This window comes from Phocoena phocoena, chromosome 17 (genome assembly GCF_963924675.1).
Source record: "Phocoena phocoena chromosome 17, mPhoPho1.1, whole genome shotgun sequence".
NCBI classification, from domain to species: Eukaryota; Metazoa; Chordata; class Mammalia; order Artiodactyla; family Phocoenidae; genus Phocoena; species Phocoena phocoena.
The window spans coordinates 14,009,435-14,023,747 of NC_089235.1; the positions used below are offsets into that span (position 1 = coordinate 14,009,435).

Sequence of the window (14,313 nt, forward strand, 5' to 3'; positions counted from 1 at the left end):
CCACCACTACAGTATCATAAGAAATAGTTTCACTGCCTTAAATAAATCCTCTGTGCTTCACCTACCCTATCCAAACCCAACCACTGATGTGTTTACTGTCTCTATCATTTTGCCATTTCCAGAATACCATATAATTGAGATCATAAAGTATGTAACCATTTCAGACTGGCTTCATTTACTTAGCCATATGTATTTAAGATTCCTCCAAGTCTTTTTGTGGCTTGAGAGCATGTTGCTTTTTACCATCAAGTGAGACTTCAGTGTACGGACGTACTATACTTTGTTTTTCCATTCATCTGTTGGAGAGCAACTTGGTCACTTCTAGTTTTTGGCAATTATGAATAAAAATGCTATAAACATTTGGATGAAGGTTTTTGTGTAGACATTAGTTTTTAAATCAGTTGGGTAAATCGGGAGTATAATTGCTGGATCATATGGTAAGACTATGTTTAGCTTTGAAAGAAATTGCCAAGTGGTCTTCAAAAGCACCACTTTGCATTCCTAGCAGAAATTAACAAGAGCTTCTGTTGCTCTGCATCCTCCCCGACAATTGGTATTGTCAGCTTTTTGGATTTGAGGGTAAAGTCTTAATCCAACATGACCGCTGTCCTTATAGGAAGAGGGAGAGGCACTCGGGATGCTTGCACACAGAGAAAAGACCATGTGAGGTCACAGCGAGAAGGCAGCCATTTGCTAAGCCAAGGGGAACGGCTTCAGGAGAATGCAAACCTACCAACACTTATTCTCGGGCTTCCAGCTCCAGAACTGTGAGTAAACAACTTTCTGCATTTAAGCCATCCAGTCTGTGGTATTTTGCTTTGGCAGCCCTAGCAAGCTAACATACTAGGTTTCATATGTTTTTCTTCTAGAAGTTTTATAGTTTTTAATTTGACATTTAGGATTATGATCCATTTTGAGTAAATTTCTGGGACAGGTGTAAGGTCCATGTCTGAGCCAAGCAGTATAGATACTACAAGATGTCATTTTTATTCAGGAGCTAGGGGAGAGTCAAGTCATATAAATTCCTACTCTAAAATCTTCACACCTCACTTTCCAGGATTCACATTTTCTTACACAGACCAGTCTCCTCTCGGTTTCTTCAGTTAAGTCAAAAATACGTGTTCCTCTTCGCCCATGTATTTTTGCTTGTTAGTATATTTCTTGTTTTCATATTATTTTTTCATATTATTTATTCATACTATTCATATTTTTCATATTATTTATTTCATATTATAAGTTTTCATATTATTTCTTTCCTTTCTGTGAAATTTTTTTTTAAATTTGGAACACCAAGTTGCAAAGATGTATGTATTTACCTGACAATTTTACTACAGTTAAGTTGAGAAGGGTGAATCAATAGCTTGTATTTGTTTTTAAAATTAAATTAATCCTGGATAAGAAAACAAACAAAAATACGGATGTAGAACTGTACCCACAGCAATTATCGGAAAGACTCCTTTTTCTATTGAATTGCTCTTGCACCTTTGTCAGAGATCAGTTGACTTTTCGTGTGGGTATTATTATTTTAATATTTAAATAAGTGAATTTGAATTAAAATTTAAAACTAAGTATTATCTGCAATTATGGTAATAATCCACCTAGCTCGATATTAACTATAAGGCTGTAAACGGATCTGTATAACTTACTGAATTATTTATCTCCAGCTTGATTTTTTTTTTCATAGATGAGTTCAGACCGATCTATTCCTTGAAGAGAATACTTCAATTTAAGGAAAATACTAATTATTTTGATTGGCATTTGGGCAGGCTGGTTCCAGGCCAGAATTTTGCATGTGATCTTTCAGGTCCAACCATAGGCAATTACAAAGTCCTTAGCTGAGAGACCCCACATCAGACCGGGTGCACAGGCAGTGCACGCCAAAGGGGGTTGCAGTTAAAGACTCCACTCCAGTCGGACTCCACACTTCCCACTCCTGCTTCCTGCACTTACCACACATGCATACTTTTGCCAATGCAAAACTTTAACATGTTACAGTTGCTTTGATCACATTTTATCCTTTCTTCTTGTTTCTTTGACTCTCTACATTCCATCTGGTTATGTAAACATTCTCATGGTTTTAAATTTTCATTTTCTTCACATTGGGGTGAGGAAACTGGTGGCATACCTATTTTCAGAGATGTATTTCATTTGAGTGTAATGAAACTAACACTAGATACATTTAAAGCATAGACTCTATAATTTCACTTTTATTTATTTTCGGGATCTCAAGTCTAGTTCCTTGTAGCTATGAAGTATTGCATCTATTTGCAATCCTCAAAAGATTCTACGGAATTTTAAGCCAAATTTACTTGGAGAATATTTTTTCCTAATGCTTCAGTAGATTCGCACAACAGCTGCTGATTCTCCTTCAAACATGAAGATCTGGAAAAAGTACCACTCAGGGCTCCTTCTGTATACCAGGTCTGGAGTTTGCCACTTGTAATTGAAACGTAAGCCACCACAGATTATTTTATAAGTAGTAATTCCAAGTCCATCACTGTGTAAAATCAACTACTTAAAAAGCTATTATATGTATTTATCCAGCTGACACCTGCACACACGAATACACAGTATTTCAGAATGGAAACATATTTGCAAATTCATTACAGAACACATCTTCTCTCTCATATTAAATTCCACAACAGAAATCATAGTAGACAAAAGGGTAACAGACTCTATCCTACCTATAATGCATGCATTCAAGTTTATCAAATGAGACTCTAAATTATCATAACTTAGAGTTTTAAATACTTGAATATAAAATAGCTTCAGCTAATACTTTCTTAAAATGTTGATGACACATATATATACACAATGCACACACATATGTATTCATTTTTTAACTAAATGCTATTCTATATTAAAAGTATAAGGTCTCTCCTGGGGCAATCTGAATCTTACTACAAAGAGAGTATAGAATGCCATTGATATGGATCTGTGTGGCCATTAATGGAGATGCTATCAGTTGGTAAGTTTGGTTTCAAAAAGTAACGTGTGTCCTTGCCTTTATGGAATTCACAAACCAGTAAGGGAGACATATAAACAAAATTATTGGAAGAGAAAAAGTAAGTATATGAATAGAGGTAAGTGCACTGTTTCAGTTAAATATAGAAAGGATGAGTCAGAATGAGTCTGTCTGGATAAGTCAGAAGAACTCACAGAAGAGGAGATCACTGAGCTGAATAATGAAGGAAAGTAGAAGCTTTGTAACTAAATAGAGAAAGAAAGGGAGTATTTTAGGAAGAAAGTATATATTGTGTAAAGTCATGAAATTATGAAAGACTAAGATCTGTTTGACAGAAGGTAAGTAGTTTGGTATGGTTGTAACATAGGATTCACATGAGAAAGAAGAGCCTCTCTTACTGAGGATGAAATAAAGTTCCAATGAAAATAAAGGTAATTGGAATATCATACCATCCAGCACTTAAAACAAAATTTTAGGATTTTGAGGAGTTTCTGCTTGTTTGGTTTTGGTTTTGCTAATTAAACTGAAATATCTAATTCAGTCATTAAGCAAGTGTTCACTGAGAAAAGCCTGAGATAAAAGTAAAATAAAATAAAGTATACGCAACACACCTGAAAAAGGAATTTCATTAAAGATCTCTACCTATATGATTGACAACTACCTTAATTAACATATTTTCAGTGTGAAAGTGATATGGGGGTATCTGACTATATAACGGACCCATCCAAAGGAAAAGGCCCGTAGGTATGCATGTTTGAGGGTATCCCATCAAAGTAATGAGGAAATCTCAACAAGATTGTCCTTAAGAAAAGTCAGCCACTCAGGAAGCTACAGCCACCAGGGTGGACCTTTTACTCTGCCTTTTAGTGCATCACTGTTAAAAATGAAAGTACAACCAAGGATCACCAGACGTTTAAGAAAGGTTTTAACATGAAAGGGACCCAAACAAATCAGTAGGAGAAAATCTTCAGAGGAAACAGAGAGAATGCAGAGAGTGGTAGAAAACTTCAAAAATGAGCTACTGGGGGCCCCACTTCCTGTGTGGTGCCCAAGTAATTTCCTACTAGACTGAACTTCCTGTATATTAGGTCTATAAACTCTGGACAACATATGAGAAACAACTACCTCAAGACACTAACGAATGAAGAAAAGTAGGTAGATTCTGGAAGGGAGATGACATTTGGAAGAAGACACCCCCCCCCCCCACCTTTTAAAATGGCTTTTAGCCTAAGAGCAGCCTGAAGTTGTCACCACATTGAGTGACTAACAATAAGTAAGAAAACAGGTAGTCTTTCTGGCCAGAAGAGAGGACAGAGTTTGGAGCTATCAGAGACTCTGGAGAGGGAAGGGGAAATCCTAAAAAAGGTGAGAGCAAGGGAGAGGGATCTCCAAATGCTATGTTTAAGCTTTGCAAAAGATACCTGGTTGACCCTTACGCATGCACATGTGAAACAGAATCCAAGCAGCACAGAATCCAGTATGAGATCAACCAAGTTAACTACCTACAGAACAAAATTTGACACTATTTGAAGGAATAAGGCAGAACCTAGACTTTCTAAATCATAGAGTTCATGATAATGAGGATATAATACAACATTACTCAGCAAAGAAGAATAGGAAAATATGACCCATTCTCAAAAGAAAATAGAGACTCCACCCATTAATGACCCAGGTGTTGGAAACAGTATACAGGATCTTAAAGTGGATTTTTATAACTATCCTGAATGAGCAAAGTGTACTCATAATAAATGAAAAGATAGAATACAATTAAATGAAAATTTTAGAATTTGAAATTAAAATTTACTGAGTAGATTTAGCCAAATGGAGATAGCAGAAGAAAAGATAAGTAACCTTGAAGATAAAGCAGTAGAATTTGTCTAATCTGAAGAAGTGGAAGGAAAAGAGAGGAGAAAAAAGGGTGAGCACCTCAGGGATCTGTGAGGCAATACTGAAATGTCTAATATACATGTATAACTGAAGGAGAACAGACTGAGAGAAAAAATATGTGAAAAATAATGGCTATGACTTCTGCATCTGGCTAATATGAATGACCCAACCATTCCACTCCTAGGTATCTACCCAAGAATGATGAAAAGATTGTACATGAATGTTTATAGCACCTTTCTTTGTAAGGGCCCTGAAGAGGAAACAATCTAGAGGTTCTTCAACAGGTGAATGCATAAACATAATGTGGTATATCCACACAATAAAATACTACTCAGCAAGGAAAAGGATCGGGCTGTTGATATATACAGTAACATATGAATCACAAAATAGTTACATTGACTGAAAGTAGGTAGACAAAAAGATGGACACATTGTATAAATTCGTTTACATAAAATTCTAGGAAATGCAAAGTAATGTATAGTGTTGGAAAGGAGATCAGTGAGCTTGTGAATGAGACGGAAGGTGTGAGAAATTATAAAGAGAAGAAAACTTTCTAGGGTAATGGATACGTTCGTTATTTTGATTGTGTGGTGGTTTCCTGAGCATGTATGTCAAAGTGTATCTAAATGTACACTTAAATATGTGCTGATTAGGGTATGCCAATTATACTTCATTAAGCTGCTTTAAAATAAGCAGGGAACACAAATGTGAAAAATTAAAATAAAACCAAACTTTGGCTCATCACAATAAAATTACTGAATACTAAAAATAAAGAGAAAATCTTGAAAGCATCCAGAGAAAAACAACATACTCTAATAGGTGAACAAGGTCATGGAACAACATACTTAGAGTTTTGATAGACCAGAAAAAACATCTGACAACCCAAATTTATATATTCAGCAAAAACAAAGAAGGCTAAATAAAGGCAACTTCAGATAAGGAAAAGAGAATTCGTCATCAGCAGATATGCCCTTTGAGAAATGCTAACGGGAATTCTTCAGGCCGAGGGGAAATAATACTGCGTCAAAATTCAAACTTCAAGAGGGAATTAAGAGCACTGGAAATAGAGTTTTTTCATAAGGCTAAAAGGGTCAGTTTGTCGGGAAGACATAATATTCATAAGTGTTTTTCTCAGAACAGCTTCAAAATTAATAAAATAATGATAGAATTGAAAGGAGCAATAAATGATTCTACAGTCATAGTTGAAGAATTTTTAACACTTTTTTAGCAGTTGATAGGACTAGATAAAGAAAATCAGTGAAGACATAGGCGGATATGAACAAATTACCAACCACCTTGACCTAAATGATGTTTATAGAACACCACATTCAGCAACTACAGAATATACACTCTTTTCAAGCACACATGATATGTTCAATATGATAGATCATACACTGGAAGATGCAACAAGTCTTAATGTAAAAAATTGAAAGCATACAAGATACGTTTTCTGAGCATAACAATTAAACTAGAAATCAGTAATGATGCAACATCAGGGAAAATCACTGAAATGATTTAAAGCCCCTCTATTTTCTTTAGCAAAGAAATTAGAAAAGACTTTGAACTGAATAATCAGCATAAAACCATAAAGCTTTTGAAGGGAAACACAGGATAATATCTTTGTGATTTGTGGGGAAGCAAAGTTCTAAAATCTGAAGCAATAACCATAATAGAAAAAACTGAAAAGTTAGACTTGGCAGAATTAAAAACCAATTAACAGAAGGCAGCATTAATAACTTGAATGGGCATGCCACAGATTTGAAGAAAATATATATTGCAAAACACATATCTGACAAAGGACTGGGATGCAGGGTATATAAGAAACTCCAACTCAGTAATAGAAAGACAGCTCAATAAAAATGAGCAAAGAATTGAACACACACATCGACACGCACGTGATACAAGCACATGAAAACGTTCTCAACATCATTAGTTGTCAGATTAAGACTACATAGACATACCACGACACACACATCAGAATGACTAAAATTAGAAATGCTGTCAATACCAAATTTTGGTAAGGATGTGCAGCAACTGGAAAACTCACATATTGCTGGTGGGAATGTAAAATGTGACAGCTATTTTAGCAAAAGATCTAGCATTTTTGAGTAAAATACATGTTTACTAACCTACGATCCAGACAAAAAAATGTATATACTACGCTGTTTTATTTTTATGAAGTTCTAAAGCAGTCAAAATCAATCAATGGTGGGAAAAAAAATTGAACAGTGGTTCTTCTGAAGTGGTTTTAGGATTGGTGATTAGGAAGGGATATAAAGGATCTTTCTGGGATGAGAATGATGTTCTATCATGATAGGCTTTGCATTATATTTACAAGGATTTGCATATTTTAGAACTCAGCAACATTTGTGCGTTTGATTGTATGTAAATTTTACATCAAAGGAAAAAATACTTAAATATTGAACTCTGTGGCAAGCGTGCTTACTGAATACAGTTGTCTGCAATTTACTCTAAGATGCATAAAACCATATGGCATATCAAAGTAAGAATAAATACATGAAAGAGCAACGGTAATAAAATATTAATCCAAGAATCTAGGTGATGGGTATATTGGCATTTACTCTAAAATTCTTGCAGTTTTGCTATATGTTTCAAAATTTTGCTTAAAATTTTTTTCAGAATCTAAAGTGCTATAACCAACATCTTTAGAGAGAAGAGAAAGCATAGCATTTGGGTACACTGGGCCTGCAGGATGCCAGGGCTGGAAAGGTCTGTGCTCGCAGCCAAGACTATATTAGGGATCTTGGAAGCGTTGCCAACATGTACGACATTCAAGAAGCCACTAACCAACTCCTGGATGTGAACTTTCATGAAAACCAGAGATCTATTCAAGTGACAGAAAGTGGCCTCAGAGTGAACGTGAGCATCTCCAGGTCACTATTAGAGTGACTGTACCCACTGGTTTTGAACAAACAGGGGCAGATGAAGTGAGAAAGAAATTCAGGTCATCATGCAAAATCAGCAGAGACCAGGCAAGATATATTTTGACGTTTCAATGTAAAGTCTGGCTCAGGTTCATTGTCTGAGATCAGTTGATAACTTACTTGTGGTTGTTCAGGAGTTTAAAGATTCTAATTCAAAGGGGGAAAAAAAGGAAGTTCTAAAGGATTTTGAAGAATTGACTGGGAAACTCCTGCACTCCGATCCTTTGAAAGTATGGAAAATTGACGCCAGTTTCAAGAAAAAAAAAAGGTGTAAAAAGATAAATCAGAATTCATGTAAAAGGAAGATGGATAATGGACAAGGAGACAAAATAGTTGAGAGAGACGTTAAAAAAGAATTTACTAACAATGCCTTAAGTTCAAAAGAAGAAATTGATTCTCAAGTGCTGAAGTTTAGAGTCACACGCAACAGGGTAGAAGAGAAACATTGCTTTACTGCACTAGAGACCACAAGAGATTTTGGGGGCGCTGTTCAAGATTATTTTAAGTGGAAGGCTGACATGACCAACTTTGATATGGGTGTTCTTTTGAATATCCATGATAATGAGATCACTGTGGGTATTGCATTGGTAGAAGAGTCTCCACCAAAGAAATATCACACATTTTGGATTTGCAGCTCTCAGATCTTCTCTTGCCTATGGGATGCTCCAGCTCTCTTCCCCTCACCCTACTGATACAATAGTTGATCTGATGTATGGACGAGAAACAAAACAATAGAGAGGGCCACTGAATGATCTCACTGTTATTATGTTGTTGGTAATAATAATCCAATATACCAGTGGCTATGATTAGAGCAGCGATTACATCTAATTTTTATTGACAAAGAGCCAAATTAAATAAGGCAAACTAAAAAAAGAAAAAAGAAAAAAAGAAGGCAAACTACCCTGGGGCTTGCCCAATGATGCTGTTCAATGGGATATCTGCAAACTGGCTCTGTGGATATATTGTAATGTTATTTTGAAAAAGGATGGACTCCAAGAAGAGAAATTGGAACCTTTATCCAGCTTGCCTACACTACACGAATTAGTGGAAGGTACATCAGAAATAAATTAAACATGTATGAGGCATTGATTGAAGCCAGGGAAGCAAAAAGTTGTACAGGGAAATGTTTCCTTCATCAACGACTACATGGCTCAGCTGTGATTATTATATGACAGTATTAATGTCAAATTGAATTATTAACCAAAAATGACTACACTAGGTGAATGGAGGAATGGGTATATAAGAGAATGAAATCCTCATGTTTTGTAGTGTGAAGTCAATACATATTAATATTGAAAGAATCAAAACAGTAATATGTGTTATAATTTAGGAATTTGATAGTAAATACCAGAAGAAAGTGACCTGAACAGCTTTGCTCTGGGAAACACAAGTCAGAGGTGAGGAAGAGACCAGAAGACAGCTTTTTAAAAACATGTACGATAAGCTGTGTAAAGTTATTTGACTTTAAGTAAACAAATAAGAAAGTAAAATTTAATATGCCATGATGTTAAAGAATGGTATCACTCAGACGACTCTTTGTTGAGAAAATTCATTCCTACAGCTCTAATTCTTATTACAAAATATAAGAATCTTAATGTTTTTCTCCATGGGAATAGGTACGGAAAAGTTAAGCTTATTAACAAGAAATTTATGAGTATAAACTTTAGTGAAGCAATGTACATTTTCCAGTGAATTTATTTATCTATTTGGGCATATGAGAAAACTCAGTGATGTTTTCTAGACCTCTCTGCACTCAAGAAATTTACCAAGGGTACTGGAAATATGAAAAGTACAAAAATAAAAATGGGAGAAATTTTTATAGAATATTGAATTTACTTAGAAGAAATGGTTGTGAAACTTGCTTTATTGTATTCTGTATAGATCTAACAAAATATGTCACAGACGTAAGTTGATACAGATTGATTTCCATAAAACACAGCTTTGAGCAGGTCACTCCAAGCTCAAAAACATAACTTCTGTCTTATCACCTACAAAATAAAGCCTGAATTTCTTGACATTTAATGCTTTCTATGCTCCACCCGTAAAACGTATTTCCTAGGTAATTTATTGCTGTTCTCCTTTGTGTACCCTTCAGGAGAGTCAAAATGAGATTCCAGCAGTGCCTCATAATCAATCCTTATTTATTGTCTCTAAGACTGTTTGTTTGTTTGTTTGTTTTCCATTGACTACTCGGCATCCTCTTCCCTCATCTCTAAAATTCTGTTTATCTTAAAAATTATGATTTTATCCTGAGTATTTATATATTAAATTTGCATAATTTAATTTAGTTTAAATATATTTATGCTTACAATTATTTATCTTAAAAATTATTTTCTTAAGAATTAAAGATAAATTATTTTACCTTAAAAATCAACTCTTTTTTTTTTTTTAAATCAACTCTTAACCTTACATCTCTTTCTAGCTATTATCTGATCTAGATTCTGTCTTTTACAGATATGTTTCTTGAAAGGACTTAAAAATGTATTTTAGGTTTAATTAGGTCTTTGGCTACCTTAGCCAAAGCAATGTCAGTAGAGTGCTGGAAAGTTACAGAGATAACTGTAGATATCTCATAGAGATAAGTAAGAACTCAGAGAAAGCAAATGGAGATCTTTCTAGGCTAGCTGTGAGCAAACCTTTTTCTTTTGAATTTATATTATATATAAATTACTCCATAATATATACATAATGATATATATAATATATACATAATATATATAATAATATATATAATATATATATTATTCCATAATATATTACATATATTATGAGAAAGAAGGAAATTCTGCCGTTTGTAACAACATGGATGGACCTTAAGGGCATTATGCTAAGTGAAATAAGCCAGGCAGAGAAAGACAAATACTGCATGATGTCACTTATATGTGGAATCTAAGAAAAAGAAAAAAAAGTCAAACTCACAGAAAGGAGAGTAGAATGGTAGTCGCCAGAGGCAAGGGTGTGGGGAAATAGGGAGAGGTTGCTAAAAGGGTACAAACTTTTATTTATAAGATAAAGCCTGAGGGTCTAATGTAAATTATGATGACTATGGTTGACAACACTGTATTGTATTATTGAAATTTGCTAAGAGAATAGCAAAAAAAAAAAAAAAAGTGAGGTGATGGGTGTGTTAATTAACTCGCTGGGAGGAATCATTTCACGATGTATACGTACATCAAATCATCAGGATGTTTGCTTTAGATATCTTACCATTTTATTTGTCAATTGTACCTCAGTAAAGCTGAAAAAAGAATAAAGGGGCCAGGAAATACAATGTTTTAGATAGTTCTGAATCATGAATGCTGTGTGGTAGGAAAACTATAGAAGAAGTGGTCGGTTGATATGTCCACCATATAGATCCAACGTGTTTTGGTAAGACTTTTTTCTCTTCATATACCATTTTTCTCTTCATGTTTAAAGTGGAGTAACACTTTCCCTACTCCCCTGAGAAACTGTAAGTGAGGTCAAAAGTTTTGTCGAGTAAACTGTGGGATTGCAAAATCATATTGCAGACAAACATTTCCAGTCTTCCAGTTATGCTGTGAAAAAAGAAAATGACTCATTAGATGTGTGAGAAATTGTGAGATGACCAGCAGGATACACGCTTTTCTCTGCATGAGAAAAGTCCAGAGTGGCCATGAGGTAATCACTTCCTCCTTCTACGCCCAGAAGAGAACTGAACTTGGCCTGCCTTGTTTGAGAACAGACACTGTGCAGAGGAAGGGTGCTAATTGTTTATCATGTTGTATCCCAAATTCATATTATTGTGGGGCGTTCCTGCCAGGCTTGCCATACGGGTTATGCGGTGAACCTCAATCAGTTTATTTCAATTTAAATAAAGTATATGGTACGACCGCTAAGTAAAAATGTTGTGATGTGTGTATGGCCTGAAAGGGTAGTCAAAGAATCATGACAACACATGACATCATAGCAGAATAAGTGGTGACTTACAGACTGGGACCTAAGGTTCCATTCCTGTGCAGGGTCAGATTCTGAGATGCCATTTCTCACAGCCTGAACATCCTCAGACACTCACGCTGCCTAGTCTAGGGGAAGAGAAAGCTTTTTGCTCAGAATGCCTCTTTGAACCTAAAAAAGCTGAGGGGCCTATATGTCGAGCAGGAAGCCGGGTGGCTAAAGCACGAAGTGTGTGGACAGAACGGGAGGGAAGAGGCATGCCAGGGAGCAGCCAGCCAGCACTCTGGCCATGTTCCACGCGGGGAGGATGAAGGCGTCTGCGTTTCTTTCTTCCTTTCTTGCGTCTATCAGCTTCTCTAACTCACCATCTTCTAACATCCTTGCTCCCAGCCTGTGTAAACGCTCGGCCGGCCCACAGTGAACAACAACTATTTTGCTTGTATTCTGGGGCACAAAGAGGCTTCTACGTAAAATTCATTTATCATTAGAATCATTAAACTTGAGAAGTAGTGCTGTGATGTTGCCAATGTTAGATTGTCCGGGCTGGGGATTGAAGGGAAGATCGTTTCTTAAATATTCATAGACAATACAAAAACAAATATATAAAATGCATTACTCTAATTGATTTATCACATGATTATGTAGCGTATGCTGTGTGTCAGATATAGTTCTAAGTATCTTTATTAATAGTGACTCATTGACTTCTTATACCAGTCCTACAGGTTAGGTTCTATTATTTACATACGTGTCCTACAGATGAAGAAATTGAGGCTCAGGGAGATGAAGTAAATTGCCCAAGGTCACACAGCTAGTAAGAAACTAGTTGGGGGCTTCCCTGGTGGCGCAGTGGTTGAGAGTCCGCCTGCAGGGGACACGGGTTCCTGCCCCGGTCGGGGAAGATCCCACATGCCGCGGAGCGGCTGGGCCCGTGAGCCATGGCCGCTGAGCCTGCGCGTCTGGAGCCTGTGCTCCGCAACGGGAGAGGCCACAATAGTGAGAGGCCCGCGTGGCGCAAAAAAAAAAAAAAAAGAAACTAGTTGGGATTCAAACTCAGATAACCTGCAGAGTCCCTACCATTAATTTAATGCTGTGCTGCAGTGTGGTGACTAAAGAAGACACGTGAAGAGAGTTTAGTAGCTCATTGTAGTTGCTAATTTGATTGTACTTATTTTCTTTATGGAGTCCAACATCTGGGGAGTGCTTAAAGATTGCTCAGGTGCTGAAAAATGCTCTCAGGCATTTAAGGGTCTGGCAGTACAGATAACTTGAAAACCCTCCAGCTACAAACACCAGGAATTGCTCAATAAATTATAACTAACATCCTTATAAATGCATGACTGAATTGCTAAGAAAGGCCGGGAAATTGCCTTGGGCCAGAAATGAAGAAGGAACGGAAAATCAGGACGGGTGAACTGCAGAGCTGACGCTGTGACTGCCTGGAGGTTATTTATCACTTTTAATAATATAGGGGCTTGAATTTAATACCAATGCAGGGAGAGTTAGGACTGAGACCCACGCCTTTTATAGGGCTACCCCTTCGGTGTGAGTGAGAAGTCAGGAATAGCGAACTCTCAAAAGTTGTGGGAAGGATTAAAAATTTATACAACCACTTTGGAGTGCAATGTAATCACGTCTCATGAATTTGAATATGTGCATCCTTATGACCAAGCCATTTCTTTGCTAGGCTTATACCCTGGAGAAATTCTAGGCCATGGAAAAATCAGACATGGACAAGAATTTTATCACAACGTAGTTGCATCAGTAAAAACGTAGAACAGGAGAGTAGATAAGTGAATTATGCTATATTCATACAACGGAATACAGTGCAGTGAACATCGATGTCCTGTAGACATGTATCATCAGGGATAATGCTCAAAACCTTTTGTGCATTTGTGAAAAAGAAAGGTAAGTTGCAGAGTATTTGCAGCATTGAGCCTAAGCGCTGAAATATAGAAAAGTCAGAAAGAATTTTAAAAATTATGATTCTTTAACCTCAAGAAAAAAAGAAACTAAAAGCACCTCTAATTATCCCTCTCCAACACAAAAGCTGTACCAGCAATGCAGATGTAGTTGGCTTCCCTTTGGCCCAGCGCCTACCCTCCAGACAGACCCTCAAAACAGGTGTTGGAGCACAGCGAGAAAGAAGTGGTTTTACTGAATGTTTTCTACTTACAGGAATATATATATATATATTCTCATCTATCTCACCAAAATTCAAAGCAAATCAATATACCTGTAACTCTCCTTCCACCTACACTGCATCTTTGCCTCTCTGGCCTGGCCAAGTGTCTCTCATTTCCTGAATCCGCACAGATGAACATAGTCCCAAACTTACGGCAAAGTCGTTTAATTCCCTTTTGCTTTTAATCCTGCATTTTTAGCCCATCATGCGGCTCACCAAATAAAGGACCATTTTAAGGATCTGTTTATAACTGTGTGTGTGCTTTATAATAACATTTTTTTCCATCACAAACAATTAAAAAAACCAGGAGTCAAAGAAGACCCTGGGACATACATAACAATTATTGTTATTTCTTAAAAAACATTTTTATTGAGATATAATTCACACAAAATAATTCACCCATTTAAAGTGTACAATTG

At 36.3% G+C, this 14,313-nt stretch overlaps 1 pseudogene; it reads left to right on the plus strand.

Moving 5' to 3' along the window:
* Positions 1-7,633: 7,633 nt before the first annotated feature.
* On the plus strand, positions 7,634-8,842 carry LOC136136867 (tRNA (guanine(6)-N2)-methyltransferase THUMP3 pseudogene; annotated as a pseudogene).
* The last annotated feature ends 5,471 nt before the right edge of the window (positions 8,843-14,313 follow it).